Source organism: Mus caroli, chromosome 14 (assembly GCF_900094665.2).
Source record: "Mus caroli chromosome 14, CAROLI_EIJ_v1.1, whole genome shotgun sequence".
Lineage (NCBI taxonomy): Eukaryota > Metazoa > Chordata > Mammalia > Rodentia > Muridae > Mus > Mus caroli.
In genome coordinates this window covers 68,074,235-68,100,941 of record NC_034583.1, presented here as the reverse complement: position 1 = coordinate 68,100,941, position 26,707 = coordinate 68,074,235, and the positions used below count along the sequence as shown (strand labels likewise).

General features: G+C 41.7%; 1 protein-coding gene across 12 annotated transcripts in view; it reads right to left on the bottom strand.

Moving 5' to 3' along the window:
* The window catches only part of Enox1 (ecto-NOX disulfide-thiol exchanger 1), a 550,965-nt gene that overhangs the window by 478,543 nt on the left and 45,715 nt on the right, over positions 1–26,707 (bottom strand). Inside the window, exon 1 of one of the 12 annotated variants that reach the window (XM_029469171.1) lies at positions 24,587–24,693. The exons of the other annotated variants lie outside the window; for them this stretch is intronic. The gene's annotated coding sequence lies outside the window, so the exon portion shown is untranslated. Of the gene's footprint in view, positions 1–24,586; positions 24,694–26,707 lie in introns of those variants that run through there. 12 annotated transcript variants of the gene reach the window in all.

Below are 26,707 nucleotides of genomic sequence, written 5' to 3'. Positions count from 1 at the left end.
GTCAGGCAACCCTGCGCTCCAGCTACCCCGGCGCTGATCCGGCCGGATCTGTTTTGTTCTTTCAAAAAGAGTATTTTCAGCCAGACACATCACAGGGAAAATTATTTGTTGGAGCAGAAAACAATGTTATTGGCCCTTAATGGATAGAAAAGTTTTAGAGGGAAAATTAAGGAGGAATTATGTCCCACCTAGGGAACCATTTAAACAAAAAGAGACTAAATAAACAAGAATGAAGACTTTCAAAAGCTACCAAACAGCCTGAGATGAACCAGCCTTCATCCAATGGCTGACTATGAAAAGTGAAGAAGTTGACAGAATAAAACATGACTCCAATTTAGGTGCAGAAGGTAAGAAAGATGGCTACACCATTAACAAAATCCAAGTAAAACTCTAGAGGAGAAGTTGGTAAGAGAGATGGGCCACTGTTACTCATATATTATGTTTAATATATCAGGGACGTGCAACTGGGACCAACGGAACCAAAGGGAGCGTACGCAGCATATTTCCCAATGGACGCCATTGCTAACACCTTCAGTGTGGTAAGGAAGAAGAGGAAAACACGCCTGTTTTAAGACCTACCCCACCAGGATACCCTCACCACTGGGGCTACAAAGGAAACCAAGTGAGACAACTGATCCAACACTAGGAGTAAATCTCGTGATGGCTGGTAACTGTCCAGCAACAATGTTTATGGGACATCATAAACTTCAGCTTAACCTACCTACCTAATACTTATATCCAACAGCTTTAAATTTTCCTGTGACACATGACAGAAGGGATTTCCATTGAGAAAGGTGAAGCAGCTCAGAGCAGATCACCTGCTACTAAATTTGGAAATTGAGTAACGTCTACTCCAGAACAAGGGCCAAGTGATGCAAAGGAATGAGGTGCCAGGGAGGATTTAATTCACATCAAGATGAACAGGTTGCTGGGCTCCGAGGAACCATCATAGCTGGGTGTTGCTCACCCAGCCACCCCTTTCTCTGCACCGGCATAGAAAGACATCTGGTGTGGGTTCCACATACTACTGTGTCAATGAAGGAAGTTCTTCCTGCCCTCTCAGGAGAGTCTCAGGACTGAGAGGAATTGAGCCTGTGGAGTGGAGGAAGGCAAAGGTGGATCTCTAAGGCACTTACACCTAGATGGGTAAGAAAGAAGAGAGGAAAGAGAGAGAGGGGGAGGGGGAGAGGGAGGAAGGAAAAAGAAAGGAAGGAAGGAAGGAAGGGAGGGAGGGAGGGAGGGGTGCAAAGAAGGAAAAAAGGAAAGGAGGAAGGGGAAAGGAAGGGAGAAGAAAGAAAGGAAGGGAAGGAGGGAGGGAAAGAGGAAATTTCCAAATAGCACTCCACTGGAGGAATAACTGGAGCACAAGAGAAGCTCAGGACAGAATAGAATGGGAGAAGCCACCAGGCTCTCTTAGACCTTCCTGGTTTACATTAACGTTTTCAGGTAACTGTATCTAACCATGATGTGCCATCACAAAGAAGGTTTTGCTTGTTTGTCTGAGGTTCTTTTGCACAACCATTGTGAATGATGCTTTCTACATAAATGCCATCAAAAAGCAACAGTTAACCTAGATCTAAACACTTTTATTAAGGACACAGATTACACGAAAGTGGAAACATAGATTTCCAAAGACTATAGTTCTTTGTGAAATTAGAAAAAAATAGCAAAAGACATCCCAACAATTTAAAGACATGAAAGTCGGTGGTTGAGAAACACTGGGACTTCAAATTCCCACAACTTAAGTCAAGTTATTTAAAGGGATCATTTTGGGGGAAGGAGGTCTGACTAGTCAGAGTATTTGTAGCCCTGACCGGCCTTGAACTCACTGTGTAGCACACATTTGCAACCCTCTTGCCTCCGCTTAGAGAATTCTGCGATTACAGAAGTGTGCAAACTGTGCACGGCTCTCAAAAAGGCATCTTTTGAAATCCCCAAATGCTAAGATGTAACAAAAATAAAGCATGGTAGGTATGAGTCGTTGTTTTCTGCTCCTATTTTATTGAGGGAAAAGTCAGAGCAAAAAAAAAAATCTTAACACCATGATCAAAGATAGAATGCTGCGGTCTGCACTGTTCACTCTTCACGTCTCGATCTGCAACAGGCTGAAAACTGTGAGCAGCGCATGTCTAGCCTTCTGCACACTTCATGAAAGATGTATTTGTTCCAAACAACACGTCTCCTGACAGTCCTGCTACGGAAAGAACATGAGTCACAGAGGCTGAGAGGCTCTCCTTCTAGTTCCAATGTTAGGAGAAGTGCACAGCTTCCAGCCGTCGTACACTTGTACAGAGCCCGTGAGAAAAACAACCTCCGAGCTGAGACAGCCAAGGAAGGCTTTGGTACTTTGAGGCCTGGCATCTGACATCTCAGATGAATAAGCAAAGAATTCAGTCTAGGCACTGGCTGCCATAGAGTGTGGGTAGCAACATCAAAATGACTCCTCCTGCGACCTGTATGAACATTGGGACAAACATCACAGACCATGTGGAGGCTGGAAAATCCCTGCAGAGGGCCTGGTGAGATGGTTCAGCCAATGAAGGCATTTATCACCAAACATGACTCCTTGGGTTTGATCCAAGGGACCCACATGATGAAAGGAGAGAACCTACTCCCACAAGCTGTCCTCTGACCTCGACATGAGCATCACAGCAAACATGCATGTGAACATATACACACATACATATAATCAATCATCAAACATGCATGTGAACACATACATATAATCAACCAATCAATAAACATATATATATATATGTATATATATATATATATATATATATATATATTAATTCCAGTGAAGTGGCTGCTGAGGAGATGGCTTAGTGAAGAAGATATTTATTGTGCAGACACAGGGCCCTGAGTTGACCCCCTTTATGCATGTAAAAAGCTATGCATGATACCACATGCTTGTAAAGCCAGAACCTGGGAGATGGACACAGGCAGATCTCCGGGGCTCACTGACCATCTACTTAGTCTAACTGGTAAACTTTGTTTCCCGGTGAAAGGGCTTGGTTAGTAAGAATCAAAAAAACAAACAAACAAACAAACAAAAACCAAGGTAGATGTGCCCTAAAGAATGACACCCAATGTTTGCCCTCTGGCCCATTCATGCATGTGTACAGTGTCCTAACCCCTCCCACATGCACAGGAATCCCAGGACATAATCATCTTTGGGGTCGGTCATTCAGGCTTCTATATAACGCGCTGTGGGAAGCTGGGTGGCCCCTAATGCAATACTGGAGTTTTGTTATAGAAATGATTGGAGGAAAAGAAATCTCTCCATAGACTGATTCACAAGCCACAAAGATCATTTTCTGTGCCCACAGTAACTTCTTGGGCTCCACACTCCAATATACAAAGGACTCTCTCTCTCTCTCTCTCTCTCTCTCTCTCTCTCTCTCTCTCTCTTTTCCTCTGTCTCTTTCTGTTTATCTCTGTCTTTCCCTGTCTGTCTCTCTGTCTCTGGCTGTTTCTCTGTCTCTATTTCTCTCTGTGTGTGTCTCTATATAGCTCTCTGTATGTTTCTCTGTCTCTGTCTTTCTCTTCGTCTCTCTCTGTCTCTTTCTCTGTCTCTTTTTCTGTCTCTCTGTCTCCCTCTCTGTCTCCCCCACCTCTCTCTCTATCCCCAGGCTGAGTTAAAGGAGCAGAGAGCTGGTTTTTCATAGGTTGGGGAAAACATCCCCCAGACAACAGCAGTGGCTGGAGAGAGGCTCCAGACTATTCTTCAGGTTACTCCTTTGCTGAATACTAAGGACATTTCTTAGGCCTTTTGGATGCACTGAAAACTAGTTTTGAAAGATAAGATATTAGACCATTTCCAAGGGGAATCCGAACACTGGAGATTATTTACTTTGCTGTAATTACTCTGCACACAGGGAGATTAGCTTTCCAATGCTACTGGGTTTGCATATAGAGATTTCAAAAATGAAAAATGCAGTTCATATCTTGAGTATTTAGGGTTTGGAGTCTACAACGCTGCTAGGAGTGAGGACAGGCAGGTGCATCCCCACACAGAGAAGAGTAATTACAGATAGCATCCATTGTTTATATGTCCGAACTCCTTTCTGCCAAGTTGTGTATAGAAGGAATCTTGATTTTTATTAGAACCACTACTAAATGAAAATGTGTTTATATATTCACAGATGGATTTTAGTTTCTTAAGTCTCAGATTTTAAGGCAGACAGCAAGGCAGTTAACAAGCCCATCTCATCAACAACAGAAGAAGGAAAAGGTTTTAAATTGCGTGAACAATCTTCTAGAAGACACCAGTGGAACCTTGGTATTATTGAACAGACAATCTTTATTTGTATCACGACTTTAGCAGAGACCAAATTTATTCCTAAGAAGGATGCTCCAGCAGGTCAGCTTTCTGAGCGTCAGTTCATGCCCTGGCTTATTAACTCTTACTTGAAATTGTCAATGCCTCTATATGGTTTTAAACATCTTATTTTGGGATAATTATTAATTCAAGGGAAGTCACAAAAAGAGTATAGATGTCTGTGTACACTATTTTTCAGTTTTCCTATCTTATATAGTTTCAAAAGTCCTGGAAAATTAGACTGTCCATTCAACAATAAGTTTTATTCACCATGAAACATCCTGAGACTAGATATTTTTTACTCAGCCTAACTCTCCTTATCCTTAGGTCTAAGTTGTATTCCTAAGAAGGATCCTCCAGCATACATATAGAGAGATGTCTATATACCTAGCCAGATAGGTGGATATAGACATAAGGCATCACTCAATCACTTATGTTCTTCTCGCTGATATTGCTATCAAAATATTGCTTTCATTTTGATCACCATAATACAAGAGTACATAAGCCTCTTAAAGGATTGATAATAATATTCTTTCTAAGTTGCAAACCAATTTAGAGGACAAACAGCGCCGACCACCAGGGAATAGAATTATGAGTACTTTATCATCCCAGCTCCAAAGAGAAGGGAGCTTGTTTTTTCTCTTTCTTTTCTTTTTATAGATGGAATTGTTTACTTAAGTTTACAGCTCTGAGGTCACTCGCCACTGCTGTGGGAAGGCAATCAACCTGGAGCTTTTTATCTGCTGCTAAGAGAGTTGGCTGACGCTGCTCTTCAGGTTGAGCCCACTCACTGGCATAGACAGGAAACTACTGACCAGCAGACCCGAGATCTGGAACGAGATCTCACGCGACGCTGTGGTCTGCCCGTGCCCCACCCCTGCCAACTTCATAAGTCAGAGCTTAGTATTAAGGGGTAGAGATCAGTGGTGCACCTTTACCCCTGCTGTGAATGAAGCAAAGACAGGCACCATCCAGGAGAAACGGGGTCTCAACAGACAGCAAAGGTGCTGCTGTCAGCCATAGAAGAGCTAGCCTCTGACTGTCAGCATCAAATTCCTGTTGCATAAACCACCAAGGCCAAGGTATTTTGCTATAACAGCAAAAAGAAACTTCCTACAATAGGTAACCTAAGACCCGAGGAGGGATGCCTGGTGAGGCAGAGAGAAGTACGTATATACATATTTACACATATGAATGCCAGAACATGAAACCAAGTCAGATATCCACCAATAGTTGAATGGCTAAGAAAACATGATACATATGTACAATGAAACTTTCTTAAGCCATTAAGACAATGAAATCAAGACATGTGAGTAAAAATGCATGCCGTTGAAAACCGACATGCTAAAGAAAATAAGAAAAGACAATCAATAGTATTGTTTGTCCTCATATGCCGCACATGCAATGAACATCGTGTGTGTGTATGTGTGTGTGTGTTTACTAGACATGGAAATAGAAGGGAGATAACAAGAATGTAGGAAGAAATCTTAAGAGCGGTGGGCATTAGAGTGAAGGGATCTACAGACTTGGAAGACAGAAGGAGGTTCACTACAGGGAAGATGAACAGTTGGAGGGGGAAGGTACTGGAGAGCAAAAGAAGGGATAGCATGAAGATAATGCATGACCCACATGAATGAAGATGCCATGGTGAAACCTGTTACATTGTATTCTAACCTAAAATTAATGAGAAGATTAAAATAAGCATTAATTAATTTATGTAAGGAATAAAAGACTGCAGCCAGGTTAATACTTTAAAAAGGTAGACTTCAACAATAATTCTAGAAATAAATGAATGTTACTTTACAATGATAAAGAGTCATTACTATAGTTAAAATACCATTTCCTTTATACAGCATACCAATCCAAAATAAGTTTGCCCGAGGGTTTTAATTTACAGAAAAAAAATGGCAAAAAATATGATTTTAAACATTCCTTTCCTGGGAAGTGACAAACCATATGGACACAGCAGATCTACGCAATGTGAACGTACAGTAGCTTGACAGGGGTAAGAAGCCTTGGAGGGTACCATGGGCGAACCCCTCTCTCATCAGCCTCTCACCTCCTCTTCCCTAGTAACACCAGGAAGGGAGCCATCACTAATATCCTTCCTCAGGATTTCAAGTGCCACAAGAAAAGGCAGCGCTAGAGGGACTCTATTGAGCCCCACTAAAGGAAAACTCCTTTCTCCTGGTCAAAGGAATGATATCTGTGTTCTACCTCTGGTTCTTCTACAAACACGACGTTCTGGTCTACTCCGTAGTTTACAGCATTAAAGCCTAGTTGGATTCCTCTCAAGAGTGAATGCAACTGGGCTTGTCAATCATTCTGTCTTGAGGTTGCTCCAATGGAAGGAAAGCTGAGTCTCCTGAAGAAATGTTCCAAAAATGTCCCCTCCAAATGTTCGGAGGGGAAGAATTATCCCCTCCGAAGATACCACACTTACACTTCACAGAAGACCTTCCCTTCCTGCACTTGTTTACAGAGCTCCCAGTGGGCAGTACAGCTCTAAACCTGCCGGCCTTTTCTCTGAGTTCTACCTCAAAAGGTACAACTTTTTCTTTTCCTTCTTTCTGTTTCAGGTTTTGTTGTTGTTTTGGGTGTTTGTTTGTTTGTTTTGTTCTTGTTTTTGGATACTGGTCCAAGGTCTAAGCCTGTTTTCCTTGACATGGAAGGGTTTCTCTGTCTCTCTAAGGACACACTGGACCATAAACACAACCCTTTCTACAGCTGCTTGCCAAACTTGATTGAAGGATATGCCTCTCTTCTTCAACTTTAACTCAAAAGACACAGCTCTCTCTTCCCCTTCTCCATCCCCCTCTTCCTCCTAGCTGCAGTTTATACCTTGCCTGCGCTCTTGTTTTTCTTTCAAACTCTTAAATTAGTCATTAAGCTGCCTTCAGAGTCCATCTTTTAATTTTCTCATTGGGGAGACTAAGAACCTCAAAGGCAAACCCCGACTTCCCCAATAACATTATCTAATAAAATTGGCTCAGATGTGCAGAATATTAATGCAGCAAAATAGAACTGACATAAGAAACTTGTCAGGCACACTTAAAAGTCCTCCTTGGTAGCATAGCCTCTGGTAAATATCTCCCACTCAAGGAAAATAGCCCCTTACCCCTGCCCACACAGCCAACTCTAAGTCAATAGATCTCACTCACACACAAGAGGAAAACACATGAAGGTAGCTGAAGGCAGGGACATGGACAGAAGGGATCTCGTGGGATGGGAGAAGGGAGTAGAGAAGATAACGGAGGTGAGGTCGAAGGCTTTGATCAGAGGATATTATATACGTGTGTGCAGTTTTTTTTTGTTTTGTTTTGTTTTGGTTTGGTTTGGTTTTTTTTTGGTTTTTCGAGACAGGGTTTCTCTGTATAGCCTTGGCAGTCCTGGAACTCACTTTGTAGACCTGGCTGGCCTCGAACTCAGAAATCCGCCTGCCTCTGCCTCCCGAGTGCTGGAATTAAAGGCGTGCGCCACCACGCCCGGCACGTGTGTGCAGTTTTAATGGATAAACTCTGTGTGTGTGTGTGTGTGTGTGTGTGTGTGTGTGTGTGTGTGTGTGAGAGAGAGAGAGAGAGAGAGAGAGAGAGAGAGAGAGAGAGAGAGAGATCTGTGGGTACCTGTGGAAGTCAAGAGATGGCATAGGATCTCCTAAAACCGGAGTTACGGGCAGTTGCAAGCCATCTGCCAGTGGGGCTGGGAACCAAACTTGGGTCTTCTGTAAAAGTGATTGAGCACCCAGGCCTCTCTCCAGCCCCACCACAAAAGAGCTTTTAAAATAAAAAACATTATTTTAAGAAGGACATTTAATAGATCATATATGTGAACATAAAACAGTCAAAGAGAAATCCAAATCATATAAAACATATTATCTGTTCATACATCTTTTAAATAAATTAGTAACATAGCTTAGAAATTTATGCCAAATATTGGGAAATTGAGCGATATCTTTCTAAATCACCCATGGGTTAAGAACGAAATCATAAACCAAAGTTAAATACAGAACTGGATACTAATAATATATTAAAATTTGTCAAAATACCTAAAGTAATGATTAGAAGATGTTTTTAAGACTTAAGAATTTTTTAATAAAAGGCTTAATGTCACTGATTTATGCTGTGACGCTACGGAGAAAGGAAGCAGTGAGGTAAAGCAGAAAAGGTGAAATAGAAAAAGACAAACAGTAATAAATGTCAGCAAACCCAATCTTGATTCTTGGAAATAAATCAAGAAAGAAGAAAAAGAATGATCCAGCAGCTCTATTATTACCCCCAATGCTCCAGCACCGCAGCGGCACTGGGAGAAAGGAAAACTGCAGATCAATATAACTCACAGACAACGGACGGCACAAGAGTTCCTAACAAAGCATTTGCAAACCGAGACTAGCAGAAAGAGTTTAAAAAAAAAAACTTCCCCACAGAGGTGTAGTATCTAACCCAAAACACAAAGCCATTTCAACAGTCCATACTTAAAATATTAGATAAACAAATATTAGCAAAGTCATGACTGAAAAACTACAAAGAACACAGAAGGTGTGGGGAGGACACGGTACACAGTGACTACGTGTAAGCCACCCATGGATCCTATTCTAAGTCACAGTGAACACTGCTGTCCTCCAGGCTCTACCCCGCCGGTCAGAGAGAGACAGCCATCCCAGACAGAAGCCACCTTCTCCGGCTTCCCAGCCTCTACACTTGTGAGCAATGTTTCCTTCTTATAAATCACTCAAAGCTAGATATTTCTCTTCACAGCATAAATGGATTAAGACCAAAGCAGCTCCACAGAATTGGGATGTAGCTACAGGGCTGAGACAGATGAAGCTCACAGGTTAAAAAAAAAGGGGGGTATCACAAATGTGCCATCATAAGACACCCACAGACAAGCCTAACAACAATAAGCGCCCCACTCCCACCCCCCAGCCACAGAAATGCAGACAAGCAACTATCAGAACCTAATGGAGCTTACTGGGTACGGATGATCACATACCACATCAACAAAGCAAGCAGCGCCCTAGAGACCAGTCAAAATACTAAAGTCGTTGCTTCCTTTGGCCACAGAATTTACCACCTCATGGACTATACTCCTCCCAATTTGTAGCCTATCCAGATGAGTAAGCTCACGGTGACCTCCTCTCTCAGGCTGACAGAGAACATCTCAGAACTCACATCCTGCTTCTGAGACCAGAGGGCAACACTCCCAAGTTCACGTATAAAGAAAAGAACGTGCAGCAGGTATGCCTAACCTCCCTCCTCAAGGCGACACACTTGAAAACAGAAATCAGGATTTATCCCTTGAACTGTGAGCATTCTATAAGTGAGACAGAGAATTAATAGTGTTACATTTTGGGGAGAAACTGTCTAAAGTTGATATAAATTACTTAGGCTACTATTGAAAAATCACATATGTAAACCTGATATTTCTCTCAGGACTGTGTTTGTAGATTTATAGACCCTATGCAATACAAATGAGAAGGCAGAAGCCAGGACCTTACTCAATATCCTCACACTGCACACAGTAAATTACCTATATTTACACCACCTTCCCTTTGCTCAGGCTGCCCTGGCCTGCAGCTGCTCTGTGAACCTACCAGATCTGTCTTGGCATCCCTCAGTGGTATAGCACAGGTTTTCACTCATAAGGAAGCCCTTTCAATGCCCCCTCTTTATGAACAATCTCCCGTATTGCCTACTCAAACATCACCCTCGCCTCAAAACTTCCCCAGGTGTTCAAACGCTCAGTTCTGGGTCAGTTCTACCTTCCTGAGACACCTTGGGTATCACCACTCCAGTGCTACAGAGAAGCATTTTGGATTTTGCACTCTTTCAGATGTTGTAACATCTGCATTCACGTAATGAGACATCTCAGGATGAAAACCAAGTCTAAACATGAAATTCATTTATGTATCACATACGCATACCTGAAATGATTTATAATGTTTTTAGCATACTTATATTTTGACTACGGCATGTCACATCAAGTCAGGTATATAATCTTTTCACTTGTGGTCTCATGTTAGCACTGAAAATGTTTTCTATTTCAGGATATTTCATATTTCTGAGTTTTGAGTTAAGGACTCTCAACCTGAAATGCCTTCACTGGCTTTCTACGAGGCAGGGATGCCCAATAGATGTGACTTATGCAGCCACACAGAACCCCACCCTCCTGTGGTAAACTCTTGGTTATGCTCCGCTATCATCCTCTTGAATGTGTGGAGCACAACTGTGGTCTGTCAGGACACAGGAACATGTGGTGAACAGAGCATGAGGTCTGTGAGGACACAGGAACATGTGGTAAATACAGGACTATAGAGCACACGCATCCCCCATTCCTTTCTACCTCGTTTGCATGTGGATTTCTCAGTGTCCCATGACAAGAGAGTTCCAAAATACATGGGAGATGTGTGAGTGAACAAGAGAAAGCACAGCCCAAGAGGGTGCTTTCAGTTTGAGCTAGCACTTGATCTTCACACAGAGAGAAGCACAACTACATTCTAAATAGTAGCTAGCTACTTGTCCCAGACAGCACAGCAGAAAGGCATGGCCCCTACCATTTCACTCTCCTGTTTTTAAAAAAAAAAAAAATCAAAGCACAAAGAATCGGGTAGAATGTGGACATCCCATCAAGTAAAATAAAAACAACTGATTGTATGGTGGAGTGTTTTCATTGCATACTCTTGGGGATCCCATCTACAAGTTTAGAGCCCCCACATAGTCATTTAAAATAATTTCAAAGTCATTACTTAAGATTTAAACTCTTCTCTGACTTGAATTACACTGAACAATGAAATAGTGTAAATAAATAAAGCCTACCATAAATGAAGAGTCTGTAGAAATGAAGGCACTCTGTCCAGCATTTGGAATGAAGGGTCCCATAGTTTCAGACCCAGCAAATGCACTAGTGAGCCTGCGGCTAGTTCAAGAACAGATCTATGTAGACTGTAGCACATGGTGTCATTTTGTGCTCGCTCAATTTTCAGCAAGTATTTATTAGCTACGGAAAGGTACAATAAATACCTAAAGATTTAGAAGCCAAGAAAACAACTGTCCCCCTTTCTGCCCATTGGTAGATATACCATAGCTATAGGGCTGCACTTAGATGGGGGCATAGACAAGAGCCCATCAGAAGGTAGTTGGTTCAAAACTGGGTCAGCAGCTTGTTAGCTATGTGACCCAACAGGAGGGAATTGGTGCTGATAAGTCTCAGTTTTCACTTTTGGAAAATATGGATCATGAAATATTACAAAAGAGGGTGGGGATAAAAGCCAATTTGGAAATACGCTTGCTCTATGTAAGTGTTAATGTTTAAAATGCTAACCAGGCATCTCCAGAAGATTAGCTGGATGAGGGATGACCTCATCTATGGCATGACCTTCGAGAGTTAAGAAAATCCCAAGAGAAACACAGATGACAAGTACTGGGAATTCAGTGTCTGTCACAGACAGGGTAGACTTAAGTTTAAGATGAGTGTAGGGTAGGCTGGGGAGATAGTTCATCTGGGAAGGTGCTTGCTATGTAAAACTGAGGACCCAAGTTCAATACCCAGCACATTCATAAGGGCTAGGCATCGCGGCAACACATATTGTTAATGCCAGTGCTGGGGGAGGCAGAGACAGGAGGATCTCTGGGAGTCATTGGCTAGCCAGTCTAGCTGAGTCACTGATCTCTGGGCCTAGTGAGAGACTGTCTCAACAGATACCATGAAGAAGGAATGAGGAAAGCACCCATCTCAGCCTCTGTCCACATATGTGCGCACATGTGCACACATACACACAAGGAATGCAATGTCTGCCGAGCTGGGGAAGTACTCAGTGGTGCTCTGTGAGGGCACAGTAGGGACCTGGGCATGGGAATGGAATGTATTGTAATAAGTATTCTAGTCCCAGCATTGCAGAGACAGTGAAAGCCACTATGATTTCCAAGCCACCCAGGACTACGTCGTAAGTTGAGACCTCGTCTGGAATTCTTAAAAACCTTAGTGGCTAATGAAAGAAAGTAATAATAAGAAAGAAAAACCAACATGAAAAAGAATTTCCAAAGAAGCAAAGACAGACCTGTCTAGGAATATAATAAACTGTCTGTCCCCGGAGATAATGAAAATATACTGAAGAAACATAGCTTGAAGGAAGATGTAACACCAGATAAAGACTGGACGTGATGGAGCAATATTGGTAGTAGGTGGTATTTGGTGCTTCTTAAGTTCTAGACACTATGAGAGGCACTTCACGTACACCATCTTGTACCACATACACATACAACAAATCCACCAGGGTAGAGAACATCCCTCACTGTTCTAGCTACTGAGGGCATTGAAGAAAATTCATTTGTCCGTGATTGCAAAAGCATGTCCCTTCTACTGAATTCAGTTCAAATTCCAAGACTCGGAGAAACCGGGCATATTTCACCCAAATGCTAAAAAGAAACGAGAATGATTACAAATCCCAATCTGAATGTGAAACACTCCCCAAATAGCATCCTCCTTTTCACACAAACACGGCAGCATCCATCTGGACCACGAGGAAACCTAAAAGACACGCTGTGTCTGTCCAGGACGATGACATCACTATAAAAGGGAACCTTTAAAAAGGCAAGGAGGGAAGGGTATTTAGCTGCCCGCCCCTCCCCCCCAGAGTATGAGCTGCCAGCTTTTCCCCATCTGTTCCTCCACAGGAAGGAATCTAGGCTCCTGACCTCTGCCTCCAACAAGGATCACTGGACCTGGAACTCAGCCCCTACCTTGGCAAGCTATAGGGGAGACAGGCGGCAGCATCTTCATCCTGTAGGAAGACATGTTGTGTGGCTTTTTATATGGGAACATCTTGATGTTCCATCTAGGAAAGCCACGTTTGGGCACTGTGAAGTGTAGCGGGTGTGTAAGCACCTCTCGATGGGCTCCCATTCACTTCTCTAGCACTGAAGCCCAGAGCCCAACTCGAAGCAAGATCCGTGCAAGCAAAGTTGCAATGATCATTAAAATGTTTCCAGTCTCTAAAAGCTTACTGGGAGCCTCAGGAGTGTAGTGCACACTCCCTGTCTGGATTGCTCCAAGATGACGTCATCAGAAATTCCAACTGAAAACTAAGAACAGGAAGATAGGCGACTCGGTTGTTCCTAAAAGCGCTTTAAACTCATAATCTTTTACTCAACAAAGTACTCCTTGAGCACAGGTGCCTTGGAAGCACATTTCCCCCCATAGTAGAGAGTCAGGGAAAAGAAGTAAGAGACACTGAAGATACTTAAAATTAAAAAGGAAATGACATCATAGCTACAGATGGGACCCCACTGTCTGGCTGTGCCTCTCCTTCACATTGGTGATGGTATACGAGAGAGAGAGAGAGAGAGAGAGAGAGAGAGAGAGAGAGAGAGAGAGAGAGNAGAGAGACAGAGGGAGAGGGGGGGGGGAGGAAGAGAGAATGAGAAATGAATAAGATGAAACCCTCAAGCTACAGGAGGTAGAAAGTGAGGACCCTGAATATTTCATTAGGATAAAAATTTCCCAATATAAGCTCTACTACTGAAGACAGTTATTCTGGGCTATCTGATCAGCACTACAACACCTTATCTCTTCCCATCACCGGAGCAGTTTTGATACTTGAAACAACGTAATATATTACACTCTAATACCTATCTGCTTCAAACACAGTCAGAAAACACCCACACCACATAAATCATACATGGCATCACATTAGATCTTTTAAATAATGTTGTGAACACCAGGAAAATATTCCTGGGGTCCATTTTTCATGTTTCTTTTGTAACTGCCCAGATGGAACTGTCTATTTTGCTTCTCCATCAGTTCCTTTCAATTAAATAAATCAAATGTGTGCAAAGGCTGAGAGGAAGCGCAGGCAGCTGACAAACAGGACTGGTCCCTGTTGGCGCCCATGGGCAGCCTAGAGTGCTTGTTGCAGCAGGCCTGGCTTCCTCCACGTGCCCACCTCTGATTAGGGAGGTGCCTTGCCTGCTCCTTGGCATCTGTTTCATTGATGCCTCCAGCACTGACAGGAAGGGAGGGAGTTCCCCAACCCCTGGGCATTCCTCTCTCCCTGGCAGCGGGATCATACCACAAAGATGAAACACTCTATGGATGTATGTGCAGCACGCACAAGGACCTCTTTGTGTCTTTCTGCATTGCCTGGACAAGTGCAACAGTGGGAATGTGAGAGACGCAAAGAAGAAAATGCAGACGGGAGGAGAAGTGGAAAGGAATGCCTTCGTAATGGATTCCAGCAAGAGAACTGGGAGGGGATTTAACTACAGACTAAAAGGAACCTCAAGAAGGTGGAATCTTTCCAATTTATAGTTAACCAATTTGCCCTTCCTTTCTTCCTTCTGTCTGTCTGTCTTTCCACAGCTTAGTCTTACCTTTGCTCTCAAGAGAGCCCTCCCCATGCCTCACGAGCAACTTTCATACACTTAGCTTCTCCTTAGTCCCATGCAAGAAATATTCCTATACTGTTTAGTTAGCATAAGTGCTTTGGCTTGCTGCAAGTGGGGCAGCAGCACATAGCATACCTACAGAAAACTGACACTACTGTTCTCAGTTTTATTCAATTAGCAGACAAATTAATGGGTTTCATTGGGATAATTTCACACATCTCATTAAACTTAGTTATTATTAATCCCAGTTACTCTGCCTGATTCCCCTGTTCCCTGACTTGGTTCTTTTACAAACAAAAGGAGTCCTTCCTGCTCTCATGTCATCTGTGCTAGGACCTTCCTTCTCCTCCTCCATCTTTCTTAAGATGTCTTCTTCCCAACTCAGCATTCCGCTTTCAACTATAGTATCACACACCCACACACACACACGCACACACAATCTATATTGCAAAAATAGGAAAAAACAATATGCTATTTTTTTACTGAGCCTAGGTTACTTAACTTGATATACGGACTTCCAGTTCCAGTCAAAGACACTGCCTGTGCTAATATCTTAAAGTAAATCAATTGAAGATTTGGGCAGAGGCAAAAATAATATTCTGCAAAGGAAGGACTCAAACAGCATAGAAAATAATTCTCAGAATTGGCAAACGGGACAGCAGTGAATTAAAAGTCTCCTGTGCAGCCAAGGAAACCATCAGCAGAGTGAAGCTCCGGCATCGGGAATGGGAGAAAATCTTTACCAACTATAATCCAAAGAGAGATAAATATCTAGACTCTATTTTAAAAATTATAAACTTTAAGTACAAAACCCTGAAACCATTCCATTGATAAATGCATTAACGAACTTAATAGACAGCTCTCAAAAGAAAAGGCAAAGAGGCTGGAGAGACAGCTAAGAGAAGATACAGCTCCTGCAGGGACCAGAGTTCAGTTCCCAGCACCAGTGTCAAGCAGCAATTCAACTCCAGTTTCGAGGAAATGATGCCTTCTAATCTGTGCCGATAACTACAGTCACATAGCCACATCTGTACATACCCATGCATGCACGCGTGCGCGCGCACATACACACATAAACACATAATTGTTAAAATGAACATGAATCTTTTTTTAAAGATGGAACATAAATGGTCAGTATACGTTGAAGAAAGTGTTCAACATCCTCAGTCCTGAAGAAGGTGCAGATTACAACGGTAGTGTTGGTGGCATGCATGCATGCATGCATGTGTGTGCATGTATGCATGTGTGTGTGTACATGTGTGCGAGAACACCCTCATTCACTGTGATGTCAATGTAAGCAGGAACAGCCAATCACAGAGGACAATATGGAGGTTCCTCACCAAACTCAAACTAGGACTCCCCATTCCACTCCAGGTTTCACAGCTGAAGACTTTTAAGGAAACACAACAGAGTGTCTCTTGCATGGTCATGTTTGCTGCTACATTATTCACAACAGCTAAGAAACTAAAGGACCATTTGTCTCCCTCTCCCCAGCACTGAGACTGAAGTACGTGACACTGTGCCCAGCTCTTCATGCGGGTAACTGTGAGTGAAGGAGCACACAGCAGGCACTTTACCAGATGAGCCATCTCCTCAGTCTAGAAGTGTGTGTGTGTGTGTGTGTGTGTGTGTGTGTGAGAGAGAGAGAGAGAGAATATATGTGTATGTGTGAATGTGTGTGGTGTGTGTGTGTGCGAGAATACCTGTGTGGTGTGTATGTATGAGTATGTGGTGTAAGTGTGTTTATATGAGTATGTGTATAAGTGTATGTATGTGTGAGTGTGTATGATGTGTGTGTGTGTATGTGTTTCATGTGGATGTCAATCACTGCTGGTGGTCCTCCTGTACTCTTCTCTACTGTTTTTTTTGGGTTTTTTTTTTTTTTTTAGTTTTTGTTTTTGTTCTTGTTTTGAGAAAGGATCTCTCACTGAAATTGAACTTCCCATTTCAGCTGGGCTGGCTTGCTTGTCTGAGAACTGCATGTCTCTGCCTGCCTGGTGCTGGTGTAAGAGACTCACGCAGCCTCTCAATTACTTCCCACATGGGTCTTGGGGATTTCAGCTCGGGTCCTCATGTTTGCACAGCAAGCACTTAACTCACTGAGCCTTCGCCCGGCCAGAGAATTTTATCTTTCAGCTCTATCTTCTAAGAAATGGAACAAGCTATCCATCCCTGCTGATTGAGCAACCTCAAGCCAATCAATAAGAGCCTGGCGTGGACACTTTTAAGGCCCCTGGTTCCCTGGAATGTATAACTTGAAGGGATGGACTATGGCTAATTTATCATTTCTGCTAACATCACCCATGTACACAATACAAATTCCAGAGCTCACAGGTAGTGCCGCTATTCTCTGGCAGAGAGGTGGTCCAAATATAAAGCTCACCAGGCCTCAGCCAGCACCATGTTCCTCTCTCCCAGACAAGGGCAGAAGCCAGGCAGCCAGAATTTTTTAAATAAGGACGTATCTTTTGTCTCCCACGACAAATGTATGTTTTACAAGAGCTTTCCACAAAGGAAGGTAGCTGACGTTCTCTGTTCCTCCTCGGCCCCTTGGTTCTCATCACTAGTCCTCAGTGATAGAAAGCAACGTCTATGTTCTAACCTTCCAAGATGACCACTATAATTATAGGACTGCACTATAATAATATTTTTTCAAGTAAACCATATATGGGTGCAAAAAAAGGGGGACACAGTGTGGCCTGAAGTTGAAAGGAAAATAGTAAAACAGAACTGAAGCAGCACACGATGAGAAGACAAAGAACCCTAAGATTCTAAACTGCTTTGAAAGTTGTTAATTTTTCCATTCCGTGTCATGTCTATCACACACATGAGCTCTAACAAACTGCTAAACTTACCCAGCTCCTCACTCAATAGCTGTGCAAGGGTAGGGATAACTGGCTTCCATGGGAGACGCAGAGATTCAGCCAGGGTCAGATATGGATGCATGTATCTATTTAATAGAGGGACTTTTACACTTTTTTATTTGATATGTAAGTACACACGTGTGCATATGAACGTACCTATGTGTCCCTGGGTGCATGAGTGCAGATAACTTAGAAGAAGTTGGTTCTTTCCTTCTACAATGTGGGATTAGTCGTAAGGCTAAGTGACCAGCACCTTTATCACTGAGCCATCTCAATAGGAGATGTCTTTCTTTAGGTAGAAGAGGTTGACATTTGCCTATCAGCCAAAGTCTTACAGAAATAAGCTCCCTGCCCTTCTAGGCTGGCTCCTACTTGTTATACATGTCAATATGTTATCTGCCTTCAAGCTACTTCTGGGAACAGTTCACACTCCCTTGGACTGCTCACTAATGGCAAATGCCCCCCAAACCCTACTAATGGAATTACATTACATACTCTTTGTAACCTGCCAGAGCAAATTCCTCATTACGTCTATTAAACACGTTGGGAATTGAAGAACAATGCCTTCCTCTGAATCCAGCAATTAAAGTTAATTCGTATCCATCTGAACCTGCCTTTGAAAGGGGTATCCCAGATTGGACTAGTTTTCATCCCGCAGACAAAGTAGACCTGAATAAAAATGGATACAATTTACATTTTCTACTGGCAGGCAGACAACACAGCCACGTTGAAAGTCATTACAACGTTGTTCTAACAAGTTTGCTTAAAGGCGGGCTTCCCTGAGATCAGCAACACCAAAGGCCAGCACAGGGTGCACAGCAAAAGGTAACCCTGAAGTTCACATGTGCCCACTGAAGCAGAGGTGAAGAAAGGCTGGCAGAAGTTAGAAGAAAATAAATCTCAATTAAGTGATAACTGTATAAAAGAAAAACATTGGGTAGTCCCTCTGTACTCTCCTCCTGACTCTCCTTAATGTCACCATCATTAATTAAATATTAGAAACCACATAAAATACTATCAACTTTTGAAAGTTTTAAATATGAATTTCCCTGCTGAAGTTATTATATATTATATATAACTTTATATATAACTATATACATCATTTTATATATATATATATAAAACTTCAGCAGGGAAATTCATATTATTATTATCATATTATTATTCTAGTTATTATATATTATATATAACTTTATATATATAACTTTATATATAACTATATATATCATTTTATATATATATATATAAAACTTCAGCAGGTAAATTCATATTATTATCATATTATTATTCTAGTTGTTATATATTATATATAACTTTATATATATAACTTTATATATAACTATATATATCATTATATATATATATATGTATATATATATATATAAAACTTCAGCAGGTAAATTCATATTTAAAACTTTCAAAAGTTGATAGTATTTTATGTGTTTTTTAATATTTTTAGAGGATAGATTAATATACAAAATAAGCATTCCCTAACAAGAAACCATTTTACATTTTAACTCAAAACCCCTATGCGGCTTTTTCAGCTATAGAAAAATGTAAGGTTTTCTAGTGTACTAGAGAGCACAGTGCCAGATGCTGGAATTTAATGCCCTCCGGGCTTTAATAAACCCAGTTTCTCCTGCTGTCACTCTTCTTTGGTCTTTCTTTACCTTTTTGTCCCTAGAGAAAGGTAAAGAAAGGGCAGGAGATGTGACAGGACAAGGGGCCTATGTATCAGGCCAGGCTAACACCCGCAGGCCACAGCACTCGCTTCTTCTAGGCTTCATCTCAGAACAAAATAAAATCGGTGAAAGTCTGACTCACCGGGTTTTTATTTATCGCGTTTATTTAGAGAGTGGGTGTGTACATGTGTGGACTCAGAAGCACACACAGGAGAGGTGGCTCTCTCCTTCCACCACGGGGATCCTAGGGATTGATTCCAGCTTGTTGGGCTTATCAGAAAGCACTTTCAGCAGCCTGAGAGAGGAAGGACAAACTTGACAGCATACAGGCCAAGGAATAGACTTTGCAGGGATATAAAAACTGGGCAGTGGATGTGTTGTTTGTTGTTGTTGGTGGTGGTGGTAGTGGTGGTGGCAGAGGCGGCGGCAGCAGCAGCAACAGTGGCCACATTTGTGTTCCGGGCCTTGAATGAAAGCATCCATGGAGAGTTAATACTTGCCTGAGTCACTGCTGTGAACTCCTCCTGGCAGTGAATTCCTACTAGTCCTCAGCAAGCACCTGAACAGCTCAAACTGAGGCATGTGTTCTCTAACAAGCAAACTATGAACTCTTTGGGATGGTAATAGATTCTGGAAAAAAAACAAGAATCACATGAAATCATTTGTTTATTTGTTTTATTTATTTATTTGAGACAGGATTTTGCTATGTAGCCCTGCCTGTCCTGGAGCAAACTCTGTAGACCAGGCTGGCCCCAGAGATCTACCTGCCTCTGTCTCCCAACTTCTGGGATTAAAGGCATGAGCCACCACTGCCAGGCTTTATTTGTGAGCCATTGAAAAAAAATGTTTACAACCGAAGTTTTTGGAGCGAGTTCCTGATTTGAGAAGGTCCAACGGAACACGAAGGGCTCTCAGTCCTTATCAGGCTATTAACTCCTCCAAGGCAACATGTCACTAACACTTGTTCTACAAAACAAGCCGGGGGGGGGGAATATGAACACATTTACAATTCAATCATGCATATTTGTGAAAAATCATTTTATACTTGATCTTAGCCAAAAGGCATAGAAGCAACAGTCTATGTTCTCTCAAATGGTAAATGGAAGGTATGTAGTGTCATTGCGCTCAGTTTGGGGCTAGAGAGCTGGCTAGGCAGTAAAGAACACTCACCGGCTGCTCTTCTCCAGGACCAAGGTTTGATTCTGAGCACGCATACCGAGGCTGGCAACTTGTCTGAATCTCCAATTTCTAGGGATGCAATGCTTTCTTCTGGCCTCTGAGGGCACAAGGCCTGTGTGTGTCCAGTCCATGGGACAGTGTAATACGACACCAACAGCCATCTCCTTCCTGGAATTGCAGGGAGGCAGAGACTTGGCTCATTGGCCTGCCAGCCATCCTATTCTGAGCATCAAGCTCCAGGTTCCAGTGAGAAACTCTGCCTCAAAACACACAAGGTAGACAACTCTGGAGGATCCACACCTGAGGTTGACTTCTGGCCAACTTCATGATAACACAAGAACATACATACATACATACATACATATATACATAAACATACATGCATGGGCATGTGAGAAAACACACACACACACACACACACACACACAGAGAGAATCTGAGTGATGAAAAGGAAGGAAGAGACAAGATTCTGTCCTTTCTTTAGCCAACTAAAGATTTGTCCTCCTCAGGTTCATTCATTTGGTAGAATATAACACACCAAAGATTATTTTAATCAATAGTTTCCCTACTATGCTTCAGGACCAGAAAGAGGTCCTCCCTTCTGTGTTTACCTAGCCTCCACCAGGATTGAATGGCCACTATTCCACTCTGTTCTTCTATAAGATAAACCTTTTAGTTTCCAAAAATGAGTTCAAGAAGATGCACTATTTACCATTCTATGACTTAGGCAGAAAATAACTGACCCCCTTCCAATATGGAAATTGTGATAATAGCAGGCTTTCATTCTTTTTGGTGAAATAATATTCTATGTACATATAGCTCTCTTCTCTATAAACACATCCATGGATGGACATCTGGCTGATTCTCTACTTTATTGATTGTGATAGCTCAATAGACAGGAGAATACAAGTATCTCTTTGGTATCATGGATTTGCTTCTTTGGATATATATCCAGTAGTAAAACTTCTTGATCATGTGGTGGCCTGCTATTTAGTTACTTGAGGTATCTCCACACTGTTTACAATGACAACTAGACTAATTTATATCCCTACCAATGCTGCATGGGCATGTCTATGCATCCTCACCAGTATGTGTTATCTTTTTTATTATAACTTTTCTAAGGTGAGGTGGTAGCTCATTTCTTACTTGCTAGAACAGTGGTTTTCCTTCCTAATGCTGTGACCCTTTAATACAGTTCTTCATGTTGTGGGGACCCCTAACCACAAAATTACTTTCATTGCTGCTCTATATCTGTAATGTTTGCTACTGTGATAAATTGTAATGTTAATGTCTGATATGCAGGGTATCAATATGTGACCTGCAAAGGGGTAGTGAGTCAGAGGCTGAGAACCACTGGGCTAGAAGGTGAAATTCACAAGACATGGACCATCTAGAGACTGCCATATCCAGGGATCCATCCCATAATCAGCTTTCAAACGCTGACACCATTGCATATACCAGCAAGATTTTGCTGAAAGGACCCAGATATAGCTCTCTCTTGTGAAACTATGCCGGGGCCAAACAAACACAGAAGTGGATGCTCGCTGTCAGCTATTGGATGGATCACAGGGCTCCCAATGGAGAAGCTAGAGAAAGTACCCAAGGAGCTAAAGGGATCTGCAACCCTATAGGGGGAACAACATGATGAACTAACCAGTACCCCTGAGCTCTTGTCTCTAGCTGCATATGTATCGAAAGATGGCCTAGTCGGCCATCACTGGAAAGAGAGGCCCATTGGACTTGCAAACTTTATATGCCCCAATACAGGGGAATGCCAGGGCCAAAAGAATGGGAATGGGTGGGTAGGGGAGTGAGGGGGGGTATGGGGGACTTTTGGGATAGCATTGGAAATGTAATTGAGGAAAATACATAATAAAAAAAGCCTAAAAAATAATGATCTGATAATATGAAGCTTTATTAAATTGTTATTGGAAGAGGTTTTTTTTTCCAAGCTCTATCAGACACATTTTTATCAGGGTTTTGTGCATTAATAAAAAGAGAATTGACTACAAAAAAAAAAGAAAAGAAAATAATCAATACTAAAAGAGCTACATGATTGCCTACCCTAACTTAACTTTACACCACAGCTAATGCATTGCATTATCACAGTGAGCTTCTATGAAGTGTCATGCCTCAATTTCAAAAAGAATAATAACCACAAATTCTGTGACTTAGTTCAATCTCTCTCTCTCTCTCTCTCTCTCTCTCTCTCTCTCTCTCTCTCTCTCTCTCTCTCTCTCTTAATTTACATGAGAGAACTAAGGCCCATAGAGGTCACCTGCTTTGCCTAAGGTTTTCCCTCAAGAAATGGTTAAATGAAAAACAAGAAGTCCACAGTTTTATATTCTATATTCATATAACCGAAATCATATTCACCTAATATATATTCTGTATACAATTATATATGCTAAGATAACCTATGAATCTGAACAAGTATCTATTTAACACAGATTAAAATACCAATCTTCTGATTAAATTATAGAAAACCCAGGTACTCCTACTCTGAAATTTTGACATTTTGGAAACTTCAACAAGGTCTAGGCTAACATTTCCCTTGCATTTTTTATGAAGAAGAAACATACCCAATGTAAACACAGTTAGCATTTAAAATATTTAACTCTTATAAGATGTGCAAAATAAAGATGTTCAAATACCTTAATAGTAACCAGCAAAAACCTCATATTTTTCAAATATTTATTAAGACATTTTGTGTATTCTGTGGTAAGTGTATCTTAAAAATAAACTGGCATTTAAAAAGCACCTTTAATTAAAGACTCTTGGTGGGTACGGGGGTGTAACTTGGAGGCAGAGAAAATGCTTAGTAGACTCTACGTCCTAGATTCAATTCCCAGGACAAATGAGAAACAAGACAAGCTTAAGATGCACTGAGTATTCTCTGCCATGTGTCTTCCCATCACTGCTGCAGAGCCCATATTTCACTCAAAGTGGAATCAAGTTTTCAAAATTAATGTTAAGGCAAATGAAACAGAATTACAATGTCAAGGGTGTCCTCTCACATTGAGGTGCTAACTGTAGAAACAAAAGGACAGAAAACCAAACCACATGCATTTTTAGATTGCTTGTGACTTTGAAGGGTGACCTTGGAATCCGTATTGGGATGGCATCAAATCTGTAGATTGCTTTTGTTAGAAGGGCCATTTCCAATGATTAATTTTTCTAGTCCATGAGCATGGGCAGTCTCTCCATCTTCTAGGCTCTTCCTCCAGGCACTGAGTGATTTTGCTCTTGATCCCCCATCATCCTGTAGAATTCAACTTGTCAATGCCTACTTTGGAGGCTTCCCCTGTCTCCCCAGTCAGTGCTCCTCTGTCCCTGGGCCTGGTATTGATCTTCAGTGCAGCTCCATGGCCCTTCTGTCTGGTGTATCTCATCCTGGGGGCGTGACTCACCTGTTTGCCCAGTTCTTAGCATAGTGCTTTAACACAGTATGCCTCCTAGGTGAATAGAAGGAGCCATCAGAGATGACAAACCCATTCTCTCTGGGTTCCTCTCCATGCCACTGAACTCAGCCAAGTTCTAGGTAATGGCCCTGTATAATCATATCAAATTACTATACACTCTAAATTACTCTAATTTCAACTTCATTAATTTGGCTGGTCTTTCCAAGTCTGTCTTAAATAAAGAGGTTTTTCTCTGCTGAGATATTTAAATAAGAGTAGAGTTTTGTTTTGTTGTTGTTTTTGTTTTTGTTTTTTGACTGAATTATCTTAGTATGTGCCTTACTTCTAGGTCATGTTTCATGTATTGAACTTTCTATACTAAATGACTGAGTTTTTAATTAAAAAAATCTGCTAACGATATTTTTAAGCAGAATATTATAGCCACCTGTGTTCCTTCATTATGAAACCATTTTAAGATGGACACCAGTCCTGTTTGTCTCCCTTTCTTTGGAAGTAATGTAGGGGCCCGGTGTGAGGAGGCACCTAGCTATTCTGGAGATTAGAAATGACTAAAATAAACATGATCTGAAAGATGCAACTGCTTTTGGCTCCGAATAACCAACAGAATTCAAACTCCACTTCCACTTAGAATCTCACTCCTTGTTCCTTATGAAGCCACTGTCTAACCAGCCTAAAGCAAAACAAAATATTTTCCAGCTTAAAATAAAAAAGAAGAAGAAGAATAAAACAAAACACCAACCTGAGCTGTTCACTTCTTTGTAAACAGCACGAACAGAGCACCCCAGCAGAGCAGCCGGACTGTAACAGTGCACAAGAACACAAGCGCTCCAGCCTTCGGGGCCCTCGGTACTGCAGAGGAAAGAAAAGAAGCTTGCCCCATGGGCTTGGAATCTAAATTAAACAAGCAACATGAGTCATGCGGGTTTCACAGGTGAGAGTTAATTAACATTTTATCCCAAGCAGAGAAGAAGAGGGGAGAGAAAATTAAAATCGATATCAGCGGCATCAGAATTCACTTCAAAACATTACGGGAGTCATTTGTAATCTGAAGATAATTTTAAAGGCTTGTAACACTGCCGGGCCCACTTGATGCCCCTTGCAGTTGGATCTCCTGGGCAGACTCCAAAATGCACATTTTCAGCTGGTCTTATGCAGCCTCACACAGCCACAGGACAGGACTGCCTGAAATCTGGAGATGGACAAGGGTGAACTTGCGGACACACCTCTGCTATGTGACTTGCAGACTTTGAGACTCGTCTTCCCACGCTCCCTGTGCTAAGGACAGAATGACACTGAACATGTGGTTATCCCACTCAGTTTATTCATAAGGATGTGACCTCAAATCCTTATTACCAAAGACTACTATTTGAAATTGGCATATCAACAATTTAAGCCTCTATAACCGGATTCTCATGTAATTAGCTCCATTTTTTATGCTGTCATTAAAATATATGTATTGAAAAAGTCACTATCCAATCAGCCACCTACGGTTTTTTTTTAATGTAAAACTGAATTCATTTTCAGCACTGAGGAACCAATAACAAGAACTATCCTTAAGAAAAAACAATATACTTACTATTAAAGTAAATGGGTACTGAAATGTATTCCCTGTTAAATCTTGCTGCAAGATTTTCTCAAACATGATTGGTAGGCTAGACCCAGAAGGTTCAGAACCGGAAGCGTGCAGGCAGTGGTGCCTACTGATAAAGTTTCTGATTTTGGCTGTTAGCAACCACTGAACATTCTCTGTCCTCGCTCTGCCCCAGGAAAGCAGGAATGAACAGATCCCTACCTGTCTGCCTGCTACAGACATGGAAAAGCCAGGGTCCACACTGCAGACAGCCACAGCTCACATCACTGACATAAAGTATACCTAATTGTACCGTCACTTAGAGAAAAAAAAAAAGAGTCCCTGGGCTAATTCCATGCTAGATCTTGTCCCTTCCTGGTATCCTTAATTGATGACTGAAAGATACGTGTTCATACCCTCACATATCCACCCCGCCAAAGTCTAAGTATTATGGGATTGCAAAACAAAAACATAAAGATTTCATATACTTCAAATAATTGTGTACCAACCACATGAAGAAATAGCAATAAGAAAAAGTACAGTAAATTGTATATAAAATGCCTTCTGCAGCAGAAGCAGTGCTGAGTGCTAATAGCACTTTATGGCAGGCACAGTGACTGTGCTATAGGAAGGCAATATCATCTCAGTTATTTTCCACACAAAGAACTAAAAGATAATAGCCTCCATGCACAAACGAATCTCGAGCTTTACAAACATGTCAGAAGCATCAAAAGGCATTAGAGTAAGCCCTACCCGATGTGGCGATTTAGCCTTGACTTTGTCTGGATGCTCCTAAGAAAAAACGAATACCCAGTTTTTCAAGGCACCAAAAGCACTCTCTTAAAAAGCTTTCTCGTTTTATCTTGTACAGACAAATTGTTTGCCAAATATACTGCTGGGATTGCTGATCCTGCAGCTGACCCTCTCACACAAAGACTTCCTACATCTTCAACATGGAAAAAAAAGTCAGTAATTTTTTTAATCTGTTGAACTGTCTTCCCCCTAAAATATGTTGACCCCTGACATCCAGTTCCTTTGGATCTGATTGTATTTGGAAATAGTCTTTTAAGATATAGTTGGGATGAAGTCATTAGGCAGGTCCTAATATGACTGATGCCATCATGAGGAAAGACAGTAGACAGAATGTCTTACACTGACAGAGCAGGGACTGAAGAGTTGTAGCACAGCCACGGATGTCCAGTGGTGTTCAATAAGCCAGTAGAAGGTAAAGAGAGAGGGAAGCAGAAACCAGCCTGCGTAGGACCACAGGCCTCATCCGGCTGGATCAGC